At 38.1% G+C, this 13774-nt stretch overlaps 1 protein-coding gene and 1 long non-coding RNA gene across 7 annotated transcripts in view; one reads left to right on the top strand and one right to left on the bottom strand.

Moving 5' to 3' along the window:
* Positions 1-13774, top strand: part of KATNAL1 (katanin catalytic subunit A1 like 1) — a 103071-nt gene that overhangs the window by 68428 nt on the left and 20869 nt on the right. The gene's annotated exons all lie outside the window — the stretch shown is intronic.
* Positions 166-13774, bottom strand: part of LOC121012800 (uncharacterized) — a 20537-nt gene continuing 6928 nt past the window's right edge. The window contains exon 3 of the long non-coding RNA XR_005782312.1: positions 166-210. This is a non-coding gene — a long non-coding RNA (uncharacterized LOC121012800). The remainder of the gene's footprint in view (positions 211-13774) is intronic.

The following is a 13774-nucleotide window of genomic DNA, read 5'->3' as shown; positions in this document are numbered from 1 at the left end:
TTTTTTTTTCAACGTTTATTTATTTTTGGGACAGAGAGAGACAGAGCATGAACGGGGGAGGGGCAGAGAGAGAGGGAGACTCAGAATCGGAAACAGGCTCCAGGCTCTGAGCCATCAGCCCAGAGCCTGACGCGGGCTCGAACTCACGGACCGCGAGATCGTGACCTGGCTGAAGTCGGACGCTTAACCGACTGCGCCACCCAGGCGCCCCTATATATATATTTTTTATTTTACTTCCTGTTACCTTTTTCCATTTACGTAAGAATTTAGTCCATTGACATTCTACTTAAAGGTTGTAGTATCACAAAACTAATTGGTCTTAAGTGGAAAGAGATGCCACAGTAGTTCTCTGTTGAGCTCCTTACATTTCAGAGCAGTATTCGTGTTAATAAATTTGATAGGATATCTAAATTTTTACTTTTTTTTTTTTGAATGTTAATTTTTGCGAGAGAGAGTTTGCACGCACATGCAAGGGGGGGCAGAGGGGGAGAGATAGAGGGGGACAGAGGATCTGAAGTGGACTCCGAGCTGGTAATAGAGAGCCCAGTGTGGGGCTCAAACTCACTAACTGTGAGATCAGGACCTGAGCCGGAGTTGGACGCTTAATCAGCCGAGCCACCCAGGCACCCCTGAATTTTTACTTTTACAGTCCTCATTAAATCTTAAGTGATTAAAAATAAAGTTCTCTTGGGATTTGCTTCAAAATATGCTGCTCCGAAAAATATAATTTCATCCTATTGAAGACTGTTGAAATTTTCATAAGTGAATTTTTTTCTTTTTATATTGAAATAAAATTTACATAAAATTGAGATAAAATTTAAATCTTAAGTGTGTATTCTGGTGAGTTTTGACAAATGAATATTCCCGTTTAATCGGTACCCTACTGAAGATGTAGGATATTTCTGCACCCAGGAAGTTTCTATGTGCCCCCTACCAGTTAATTCAAACCCTTAATTGGCATTACCTTTCCTGGTTTTTGTCACCATGGATGAATTTTACCTATTATTAAACTTCACATGAATGGAATCCTAATATGTGTGTACTCTTGTGTGTCTGTTACTTTCAGGCACCATAATGTTTTGAGATTCATCCACATGGTTACGTGTATTGGTATATTCCTGATATGATTATGCCACAATTTATGTATTCCTTTTTTGGTTGAACATTTGACTTATGTCTAGTTTAGAGCTATTAGGAACGAAGGTGTAAATAATTCTTGTGCAAATCTTTTTGGGGATGAGTGTTTTGGATTCTGTTGGGTACTATAGCTAAGAATAGAACAGGTGGGTCCTAGGGTAGATATGTATATGTTTAACTTTATAATACTCAAACTTTTCCCAAGTGGTTGTACCATTTTACTCTTTCACCATCAACCAACGAGAATTCCAGTATTTCCACATCCTTGCCAACATTTGGTATGGTCAGTATTTTAATTTTAGTCCTCCTAACAAGTCTGAAATACTCGAATTATGGTTTTAATTTGTGTTTCTCTAATGACTCATAATGTAGAGTGCCTTTTCATGGGCCTGTTGGTCATTGGTATATCTTTTGTGCAGTGTCTTTTCAAGTCCTTTGCTCAGTTTTTAATTGGTTTATTTGTTGTTCTATTAATGCTGTGTAGTTCTTTATCAGATATATACATCATGAACATTTTCTTCCAGTGTGGTTTGCCTTTCAATTTTCTTTGTGGTGTCTATTGATAAGGAAAGTTTTAATTAGTTATTTAAGTTTATTTATTTTGAGAGAGAGAGAGAGGAGAGAGAGAGCACGATCAGGGGAGGGGCAGAGACAGGGAGAGAGAGAGAATCCCAAGCAGGCTCTGCACCATTAGCTCTGAGCCCAGTGCGGGGCTCAAACTCACAAACTGTGAGATCATGACCTGAGCAGAAACCAAGAGTCAGATGCTTAACTGACTGAGCCACCCAGGCACCCCTATTTGTTTATTTTGAGAGAGAGAGAGAGAATGAGCAGGGCAGGGGCAGAGAGAGAGAAAGGGAGAGAGAGGATCCCAAGCAGTCTCTGCACTATCAGCGCAGAGCCCAATGCGGAGCTTGAACCCATGAACCGTGAGATCATGACCTGAGCTAAAACAAAGAGCTGGGCACTTCATTGAATGAGCCACCCAGGTACCCCGGAAAAGCTTTAATTTTGATGGTCTTCTTGTTAAGCTTTTCCTTTACAGATAGCACTTTTTTGTGTCTTAAGAAATCTTTGTTTGCTCCAAGGGGCAAGGTTTTCTCCTATTTTTCTTTTAGAAACTATAGTTAAATCTGTGGTCCATCTTGAAGTAATTTCGTGTGTATAGTATCGCTTAGAGGTTGAGTTTCATTTTTTTCAAATATATATCGAGTTGTTCCAAGCACCATTTGTTGAAAGGAGTTTTCTTTTTACATTTAGTTAGTTTGGCATCTTTGTTGACAATTATTTTTCTGTGTATTTGTGGGTCTATTTCTCAGTTCTCTGTTCTATTCCATTGACTTACATAAGTATAAGGCTGTCTAATTAGGTTATCTGATTTTTCTTAAGTTTTGATACCTTGTCTTGAAAAGAATTTGTCCATTTCTTCTAATTTGCCAAATTTATTGGGATTTGACCTAATACAAATGTGCAAGCTGACTAAAGGGTTTATGTGAGGCTGTTGATTTCACGTCTGGTTCTGGACCCTGAAGTCAGTAGCGAGAGCAGTCAGGAAGACAAGATGAAGTGGTGGAAAGAAAGACAAATTATAACCTCTGGGGATGAGCTGGGACCCCACGAGGACATACTGGAACCCATGCTGGGCTCTCATTGCCTCTAAGACTTCCAACTTTGATGACTGGGATGTCCTATTGAAGAAGCTGGCACTGTTTGTAACAGTATTAAATATACACCTGGCTAAGGAGTCAAAAAAGCTGAAGGAAGAAATCTGCCCTAGCAGGGCAGAGCCAGAAGATAAGTGACAGTATGCTTGAGCTGCAAATGCACTTCATATTCTGAACCAATTTTCTGAGTTGATTCATTTCTGCCTTTTAAATTTCACCCATAATGACTTATGTGGTGCACACTGAATCAGAACTATTCAGTGAGGAGAATCCTAGGAAATGAAATGACAGCTTTGCTTAAGTTGACATAATACTAATCTGTACACCTAATTTTCCTTTTATTGTCTATAGGGTCTATAGTAATGGCTCAGTTTTCATTCCTCAAATGGGTCATTTGTGTTTTATCTCTATTGTTCTTGATCATCTTGCTGTAGAGATTTATCAATGTTATTAATCTTTTACAAACTCAATATTTTGCTTTGCAATTTTTCTGTTTCCTATGTCATTGATTTTTTCTCTTATTTTTATCATTTCTCCATTGTACTTTGAGTTTAATTTTCTCTTTCCAAAGTTAGAAATTTATGCTATTGATTTTAAACCTTTCTTCTTTTTTTAGTATAAATATTTACAGCTATAAATTTCTCTTTGTGCACCACTTTGGCCTTATCCCACAGATTTTGCTGTAGCATATTTTCTTTATTCAGTTAGAAATATTTTCTAATTTTCCTTTTTGTTTTTGTTTTTGTTTCTTTGACTCTTGGGTTATTTAGAAGTTTGTGGTTTACTGTCCAAATATGTGAGGATTCTCTAGATGTCTTCTTGTTGATTTTTAATTCAATTCCATTATAGTCAAGAACTACTCTGTAGAATGTCAATTTTTAAATTGTATTGAATTTACTTTATAATTCAACATATAGTCTTTCTTGGTGACATGTTTTAGTTGCGATTAAATAGAATGTTGTTCTGTGTTTGTTGATTACAATATTCTGTAATTGTTGGTCAGATCAAGTTAGTGTGATAGTATTGTTCAAATCTTCTAGATTCTTACTGACGTTTTTACTCTAGTTTTTTTTATCAATTACTGAGAATGGGTTGTGAAACTTTTCAAATATGATTGTGAATTTGTTTATAACTGTTTGCCTTAATTCTCTCAATTTTTGCTTTATGCATTTTGAAGTTCTCTCATTAGGTACATAGATAGTTATCATTGTTATACCTTCTTTGTCTTTCTACCGTTATAAAACATCTCTATCTCTGGTTACATACTCTTTGGCTTGATGTTAACTTTTTTTTTTAATGTTTATTAAAGAGAGTGAGAAAGAGAGTAAGCAAGGGAGGGGCAGAGAGAGAAAGGGAGACGGGATTTGAAGTGGGTTCTATGCTGACAACAGAGAACCCGATGCAGGGTTTGAACTCACCAACCGTGAGATTATGACCTGAATCAAGTTGGAGGCTTAACCAACTGAGCCCCCCAGACACCCCAGCTTGATGTTTACTTTGATATTAATACAGCCTCACCATCTTTCTTCTGCGTACTGTTTGTATGATATATCTGCTTTCTTCTTTAATTTTCACCCTGTCCTTATTTTTACAGTGCAGTTCTTGTAGACAGCATATAGTTGGGTCTTGCTATTTATCTAGTTTGTCTCTGTTTTTTAATTGGAGTATTTAGTCCATTTAAGTATAATGTAATTATTGATATGGTTATGTTTAAATGTGCCATTTTGTTTGTTTCTCTGTACCTCTTTTCCTAATTTCTTTTGATAATTGATTTTTTTATACACTTTAATTCCTTTATTGGATTTTTTTACCTGTACCTATTTTTTTAGCAGTTAATCTAGGGATTATAATATGTACCTGTAACTTCTCATAGTCAATTTAAAGCTAATACTGTACCACTTCATGTAAAATATAATAACTGTTTGCCTCCCTCTGCCGTTGTGCTGTTTTGTCATGTATTTTACACCTACATTCATTGTAGATCCCACAATGTAATGAGATTTAAATTGTCAGTTTAAACTTAAGAGGAGCACAAAAAAGTAGTGTTTTTCATTTACCTACATATTTAACACCCCCGCTGCTCTGCTTTTCCTTTTTAAGGTCCAGATTTTCATCTGGGTCTATCTCCCATTTGTCTGGAAAACTTTCTGTAACATTTCTTCTGGTTTAAGGTCTGCCAGCATCAAGTTCAGTTTTTGTTATCTGAAATGTCTTTATTTCACCCTTATTTCTGAAGGATATTCTTAATCGATAAATAATTCTGGGTTGGGAAGTTTTTTTGTTTTGTTTTTTCTTTCATTACTTATGAGGATATCATTTTGTCATCTTCTGGCCTCCACTGCTTTTTTGCTGTGAGGTTAACTTTCATTCATCTCATTGTATATATAATGTGTTTTTCCCTCCTGGCTATTGTTTTTCAAAATCAGCTTTATCAAAGAATGATTTATATGTAATAAACTTTATCCACTTACAATGTGATGATGTTGACAGTTGTATACAGCGTGAAACCACACCCCATCAGGGTACAGAACATATCTTTCATTATGATAGGATTTCTTGTGCGCCTTTGTCTGTTCTTCTTTCTTCCCAACACCTTCTACCTCAGGCAACCACTGATCTGATCTTTGCCATTATAATTTTGAATTTCATAAGTAGGATCATACAGTATGAATTATTTTGGACTGTCTTCTTCAGCATAATTGTTTTGGGATTTATCAATGTTATTTTTTTACTGGTGAGTAGTATTTCCTTTTATGGCCATATGACAGATTATTTATCCGTTCTCTTATTGATGGATATTGCGTGGTTTCTGTTTTGAGACTGTTGTAAATAAAGCTGCTGTCAACATTCATGTTCGATTCTTTGTGTGGACATGTTTTCATTTCTTTTGGATAAATACCTACCAGTGAAATAACTGGGTCATGTGGTACTATATGTTTAACTATAGAAAACGGGTTGGATTTTCTTAAGTGGTTGTCCTCTGGTTGTTTTTAAGAGATTATGTTTATCTTTTTGTTTTCAGCAGTTTTACTATGATGTACCTCTGTGGAGTTTCCCTTTTATTTATCCTATATGTATGTTGGACTTTGATATTGTTTCATAGGTCACTGGGACTCTCTTACATTTTTTTTCAGTCTTATTCAGATGGATAATTTCTGTTCATTTATATTCATGATCATTGACACTTTCTTCTGCCATTGCCTAATCTGCCTTCAATCTTGTCCAGTGAATTTTTCATTTCAGATATATTTTGTAAATCTAGCATTTCCATTTGGTTATTTTTTATAGTCTCCATTATTTTGCTGGGATTCCTCATCTCTTCATCCATTTTGTCCATCTTTTCCTTTAATTCTTTGAGATTTTCCTTTCAAAAGGTGGAACTTCCTTCCCTCCCTTTGAAAATGGATTGGATTTAGTGATTTGTTTCTAAGGAATAGAATATGGCAGAATGATGCTATCTATATATGACTTCCAAGGCCAGATCATAAAAAGGACAGTTTCTGCCTGGCTCTCCCTCTTTCAGATCATATGCTTTTGGGGAGGCCAGCTGCCACACCATGAGTTCAAAGAGCCTGTGGAGAAGCCCATGTGAGAAGGAACTAACATGTCCCACCAAGAGCCAACACCAGCTTTTCTGTTATGTGAGTTAGCTGCCTTTGGATGACTGTAGGCCTGGCCTGTACCTTGACTGAAATTTCATGAGAGGCCCTGTATTAGTCAGGGTCTCTAGAGAAACAGAACCAATAGAACATGTGTATAAAGAGACAGATTTATTTTAATGAACTAGCTCATGGAATTACAGAGACTGTCAAGTTTAAAATCTTCAGGGTAGGCTGGCAGGCTGGAGACTCAGGGTAGAGTTGATGTCACAATTAAAGTCTGAAGGCCCTTTCTGGGCACATTTCCCTCTTGCTCTGGGCAGGTCTGGCTTTTGTTCTGTTCAGGCCTTCAACTGATTAGATGTGGCCCATCTGCATTATGGAGGGCAGTCTGCTTGACCGAATCCACTGATTTAAATACTAACGTCATACAAAAACATCTTTACAGGAACATCTAGAATAACGTTTGACAAAATATCTGACACAGTGGCCCAGCCAAGTTCACATAAAATTAGCCATCATAGGCCCTAAGCCAGAGCTTTCTAGCTAAGCTTCTCCCAAATTCCTGATGCACAGAACCTATGAAGGTAATAAATTGTTATTTTAGGCCACCATGCTTTAGTGTAACTTTTTTTTTCAGAAATAGATAATTGGGGGACACCTAGTGGCTCAGTCGGTTGAGCTTCCAACTCTGGCTCAGGTCATGATCTCTCAGTTCATGAGTTCAAGCCCCGCGTTGGGCTCTGTGCTGGCAGCTCGGAGGCTGGAGCCCGCTTCCGATTCTGTGTCTCCCTCTCTCTCTGCCCCTCCTCCACTCGTACTCTGTGTGTGTGTCTCTCTCTCAAAAAATAAACATTAAAAAATATTGTAAAAATAAGGAAATAGATCATTGATATACTGCTTTATAGTTTTTGTCAGTTAATTCTTATATGTGGAACACAGTTTGTATTGGCTGCTTTTAAATTTTCTTGACCGTGGGTCACCTTTTCTGTTTCTTCACATGCTCAGTAATTTTTATTGTATATTTTACACTGTGGAGAGTCTGGATCGTGTTGTTTTTCTTTGAAGGGTACTGAATTTTATTCCAGCAGGCACTCAAATTTTTGGCAGAACTTAAGAAAAAGCCAACTTACAGTTACTTGCTGTCTCTTGGCTAATGCATGAAAAAAGTTGCCTCTTCTCTTTTGTTTTATATTTGCTTACCATAAAAAGACAAGTCTGGTACCAGTTTCTGCCTGATGATCAGAAGTGGAAGCCTCACCTATGACTTTTGGAACTTAATTTTTATAACATCTTCCTTACTCACTTTTGTGACTAGATCTCCAAGCTCTATGGTGTAATTAATTGGCTCACGGATTCCATCTCGCATTGTCTTTCCTGCCTGGTACTATGTATATACCATTAATTCTATTAATCTTGTTACTTAAAAAGAAAAATGTTCTTTTTCTTAAAACATGCTTAAATTACTAGTTGAATTTACAATAATAAGAAACTTATTTAAAGCACTAATGGAAGTGGTTCAATTTAGAACCTGGAAGCTGGAATATTACACCTCCCAGAATCAGCTCCTTAGTGCCTGGCTCGCTCTCATGTTAGCCGCATGAAATTTTGAAATTTGAGTGGTTTGTTACAGTTTCTGATTTACTGTTTCTTTACTTTCTCTTTGTTCCTCTTTTTACTCTTCCTTGTTTTCTCTAACAAATCTGTCTATGCTATCTAGTGTATTTGTATGAAATGAGTTTCAATTTTACTACTGTATACAATGATTATAAATAAGAAATTAATGCTAATGGGGGAAAATAAAAGTTTTACTACTTGAACTGATACCATTTAAACTTTTGTACTTTGAACTTTAATTTACCATGATAGGGAGGAAAAAATGTAACTAGAAAAATAGTTGATGGTAGCAATTTTATAAACTGCTAAGGAGAACTCAGGTGTTGGGGAGAAACACATACTTTATGATACAAAGGTAGGAACTTAGCTTCCCTTGAAATATTGGAGAAGAAAATAGATTTGGCTGACTGAAGGGTTTTCTTCCAAACTTGTTTTCCCTTATGAAACGTTACATCCATTATAGGTAATCACTTTTGAGTGCTTCTGTCTGCTCATTACTAGTCTGAAGGTCTGTACCCGTGACCACAGAACTTGAGAAATCGCTTTCTCCTAAAGTGCATCCAAACAGATCATCGTAATTAGAACTCCATTCTTTTTCTTTCATCTGTAGTAATGTAGTAGGTGTTTATGTAGCTCTTTGCTATTAGAAAGACATTTATTGGGTTCTGTGGGCATATAAAGATAAGTAATGGACAGGCCTCATCCTTAGAGAACTCACTTTGTAGTTGGAAAGTAGGCATACACTTAACCTAACTGCAGCGAAAACAGTGTAACGTGTGGTGCCATTGTTCTCCATGGTACTTTAACTTTCCTTTTTAAAGTTTTTGTTTAAATTCCAGTTGGTTAATATAGAGCGTAATATTAGTTTCAGGTGTACAATACGGTGATTCATCACTTCCATACAACATCCGGTGCTCATCACAAGTGCCCTCCTTAATCCCCATCACCTATTTAACCCATCCCCCACTCTGGTCCATGGTACTTCGGAGTGGAGAGTGAGGACTGATAAATTCTGACCGAGGTGCTTTGGGGAGACTTCATGGAGGAAGTTGCATTTTCACTCATTTCCAAAGAGAAAAACAGAAAAAAAAAAAAAAAAAAAAAAGAGAGAGAGAGAGAGAGAGAGAGAGAAACAGAAACAAAGGTGTGGTTGCTTGAAAACGAATAGATAGATAGCTCTTGTGGCTGAAGCATCTGGTAGGATAGAAAGGTCTGGAATAGACAAAACAGCAACATGTGGAAAGATCTGAAAGAATGATGTAGCAATCTAGGGTAAAATTAACGGGAAGAAGAGATTATATGAAAGTAAAAAGAAGTTGGAGGACATTTTATGAACACAAGCAACCTATGAAAGTAAATTTTTAGTTGGAAAAGGCGAAAAGTAAAACAATGAGGCTAGATGATACCAAAGCCACCCGGAGGCCCCGGCTGGAGCTGTCTTGCTGGAGCACTTTCATGTTGTCTCTGGTCATTCCATTGGCCCAGGCTGCTTCGGGCGCGGTGGCTTCAAGACAGTCCGATTTCATACGTGGTGGCCGTGGCTCCAGACGTTCCGCTAGGGGCGTCGCTTTTTATAACCTAGCCTCACCGGTCATATAGTGTCCCTTCCCCTGTACCCTGGGTTGAAGCATTTACAAGCCCGCCCATTTTCACGAGGTGGGAATTAGACTACCTCTGGGTGGGAGAGCGTCAAGACCGCACCGCAAAAGCGTGTGTGGGATGAGAGAGACTCTCGCAGCCATCCTGGGAAGTACGACCTGCCATAGTTAACAAAAAGCAAAACGGCTTGCCCGGGGGGGAGCTTGGCCTTACATAAGTCTCTCCCTTCACTTTATGCATCTAAGTTATGGCAGCAACCGCCTGATCAGCTTAATGAACTCCCTTTTTCAGCCCCTTTCACTTAATTATATTTTGCTTTTAGAATAACCTCCCTAAATCATTAAAGCATCATAGAGTCTCTTAGAGCTGAGTCTAATTTTCCATCACATCAGGGTCAGAGTTCTTTGTTTAGTTGTGCGTGCATGTGTGTGTGTGTGTGTGTGTGTTTACCATAAGTTCTTATCTGTCTTATTTATACCTGTCTTATTTATATTTATTTATTTATTTATTATTTATTTATTTATTTATTATCTTATTTATATCTTATTTATTTATTTATTATTTATTTATTATCTTATTTATATCTGTCTACTTGTGTTTCTCAGTCCTCTTTTGTACTTTTCTACTTACCATCCTCCCTCCCCGCCTCTGGTAAATATATGTGCTTCTTTCTACTTCCATGTCATTATTTGTGGTACTCCCATTTCCAGATTTTCTCCCTTTTCCACTCTATTTAAATTTTATTGGGGCACCTGGCTGGCTCAGTCAGTAGAGCATACGACTCTTGATCTCAGGGTTGTACGTTCGAGCCCCACATTGGCTGTAGAGATTACTTAAATAAAACTTAAAAAAAATATATTGGTTTTTCAAAGTTGGCATTAAAGCATACTCATTCTGTGAAGGCTTCTTTTGGCCTGGCCTGTCTCCCTTGTGTAGACTTCACTTCCCTGGGTTATCTGTCTCCCAGATGTTCCTTAATAGAAGGGATCTAGGTTTTCTCTGTCTCCCTCTAATCTTGTTTGTCGATTGACTGATGGTGGTGGTGGGTGGGTGCGGGGGCAATGAACAATTTTTTGAGTGCTGACTGTGGGCCAGGCTTTACATCTATTAACCCATTTACCCCTCACAACAGTCTTATGTGGTAGATTCTGTTCTTATCTTTATTTGACATGTGAGGAAACTGAGGCACCGAGAGGTTAAGTATCCTACCCAGTGAGGCAGAGCAGGGCAGTGAACCCAGGCGGTCTGGCCCCAGAGTGTGCCCTCGTGTTCTTCTGCACTGGACCTCCAAGTGTGCTCAGGGAAGTTGTTATCACAAGAAGTGTATGATTGTTTTAACAATGTTTATTTAAATTTAGAATGTATATTAACTTGGTTATGTAGTGTTGGTGGTTCTTGACTATTAGCCTATTAATTGCTTGTTAAATCCTTTCAAAAGGTTATTAAATATCATTCATACAGTTTTATAGAGCTGATAAATCCTACTTGGAACCTTCTAACAAACCAGTGATACAAGCAGAATTAGAAGTCACTTTCCCCAAATTATAGTTACGAGGGAAAAGGATGCTTCCAACTAGGGCTTCAGTACTGGCTTATACTCCAGAGTTCATTTAAGGTGACTGTCTGGAACTTTCTTTCTATAGGATAATACAGTATATTAAACTTGGCACTTGAGTTCTTTTTTTTTTATTTTTATTTTTTTAATTTTTTTTTCAACGTTTATTTATTTTTGGGACAGAGAGAGACAGAGCATGAACGGGCGAGGGGCAGAGAGAGAGGGAGACACAGAATCGGAAACAGGCTCCAGGCTCTGAGCCATCAGCCCAGAGCCCGACGCGGGGCTCGAACTCACGGACCGTGAGATCGTGACCTGGTTGAAGTCGGACGCTTAACCGACTGCGCCACCCAGGCGCCCCGGCACTTGAGTTCTTAGGGCAGGCTGCAGTTAAACATTCTGATTTCCAAATACAATGAATTCTAGTATCAGGACCAAAAGAGCAAAGTGATCTTTGTTCACTAACATTCACACTAACACGTTGTGTGTGGAGCACTGTGAAGTCACACTTACGTTAAGTTTGGAGTTCTTACGGAGGCATCGGGAGCACCGCCACTTTGTGTAGCAGCAGACCTGGGAGCTTCCTGCCCCTCCCTCTTTTTCCCCACCCCCCTCTGGCTGACCACCTGAGTACAGGACTTCTTTGGCCCCATACCTCAAGTGATGGGCCTGCTGGCTGGGGATGGACAAGGATAAGGAGACTCCTTACTTCCAAATTAAGGAATTCTGGAGGTAAAGATTGCCTAGTCACACTCTTTTTTTCTGGCAATCCCAGATAATGTGTGCTTGGTTCTCTTTCCACTGTGGCTGCTCTTTGCGTTGCTTTGCTCTTGTCTTACTTTGTGTGAGTGAGAAATAGAACTCACAATGGAAGCGTATTAAAATTTAGTTCAATCTGTCCAATAATTGGCAAACAGGCAGATAACTACCTCTGTAGCTCAAGAAATGGCACGTTATCAGACTTCAGAAGCCCCCAGTATGTTCTTTCCCTAGCACAGCTCCCTTCTTGACCCCTACTGGTAATCACTGTTATTCCTTTTATGGAAATACTTTGTTTTTTTCCCTTATAATTTTCTCACCTAATAATATATCCCCAAAGTTTAACCTTTTTTTTTTTTTAAACTTAAATGGAATCACACTGATTGTCTTCCTCTGTAGTTTGCTTCTTTTGCTCCAGTACATTTTTAAGATTCATCCATATTACGATTTCTAGATGCTGTTCATTTTTGTTGCTTATAGCATTCCATTGTATCAGTCAGCAAGGTATGCTACAACAAAGTACCACGGACTGGGTGGCTTAAACAGAAACTTATTTTCTCAGGCTACAAGTCCAAGGTCAAGCAAGGTGTTATTTCATTCTGGAGCCTCTTTCCTTGGCCTGTAGGTGGCCATTTTCTTCCAGTGTCTTCAGGTGGTCTTCCTCCGTGTGTGCACGTGCGTGTGTGTGTGTTGTGTCCTAATTTCCTCTTCTTATAAAGATACCAGTCAGACTGGATTAGGGCCCACCCATATGACCTCGTTTTTACTTTAATTACCTCTTTAAAGGCCCTATCTCCAAATACAGTCACATTCTGAAGTATTGAAGGTCAGGGCTTCAACATAATACTTTAGTAGGAGGGACACAATTCGGCCTGTGATATCCATTGTGTGATTGTACCACGATTATCCGTCATATTATTTGGTGGACATTTTGGTTCTTTCCAGTTTTAGGCAATTATGAACAGTGCTGCTATGGATATTTTTATACTTGTATCATGGTGAAAACGTCTAAGCTTCCTTAGGTTAAGATGCCGCATTCCATCCTTGCAGCGAATTGCGGGTCAGGCTACATGGCTGGAACAATAGTCGATAAATCCTATCTGTCTTCCCAAGTGGTTGTTGCACTTTAGACTTCTACCCGCAAGGTGTGAGAGTTCCTATTGCTTCCCATTTTCCCAAAACCTAGTGTTTTCCAAAACCTCAGCCTTTTTCATTTATACCAGCCTCTTGGTGTGCAGTGCTATCTCACTGTGGTTTAATTTTTATTCTCTTCATTATTAAATACAGTAAAGCCTTGGTTTATGGGCATAATTCGTTCCGGAAACCTGCTTGTAATCCAAAGCACTTGTATATCAAAGCGAATTTCCAGAACCATTGGCTCAGTTGTGATCCTGTGACATTTGGTGTCACGTACTGCTCGTTTTGCAAGACGTCGCTCGTTTATCAAGTCCAAATTTATTAGAAATGTTTGCTCGTCTTGTGGAACGCTCGCAGAACAAGTTACTTACATTCCAAGGTTTTACTGTAATTTGAATATATTTTCCTTTATTTATTAGCCACTTGGATTTTGTTGTTACATATCTGTTCAAGTCTTTTGCCCATTTTTCTTAATTAGGTGGTCTGATCTTTTTTTAGTTTTTGTAGGAGTTCTTTAAATATTCTGGATATATAAAAACTTTGTTACTTATATACATTGTAAATATCTTCTCAAACTCTGTAGCTTGTGTGTTTTCACTCTGTTTAGAGAGTCTTTTGATGAATTAGAGTTCTTAATTTTTTTTTTTTCTCTTCAGTATTTGCATTTTATTTTATTTTTTTTGTTTGTTTGTTTTTTGTTTTTTTTT

Source organism: Herpailurus yagouaroundi, unplaced genomic scaffold, assembly GCF_014898765.1.
Source record: "Herpailurus yagouaroundi ecotype Mexico unplaced genomic scaffold, PumYag 197, whole genome shotgun sequence".
Lineage (NCBI taxonomy): Eukaryota > Metazoa > Chordata > Mammalia > Carnivora > Felidae > Herpailurus > Herpailurus yagouaroundi.
This window is presented reverse-complemented; position numbering and strand designations above follow the sequence as displayed.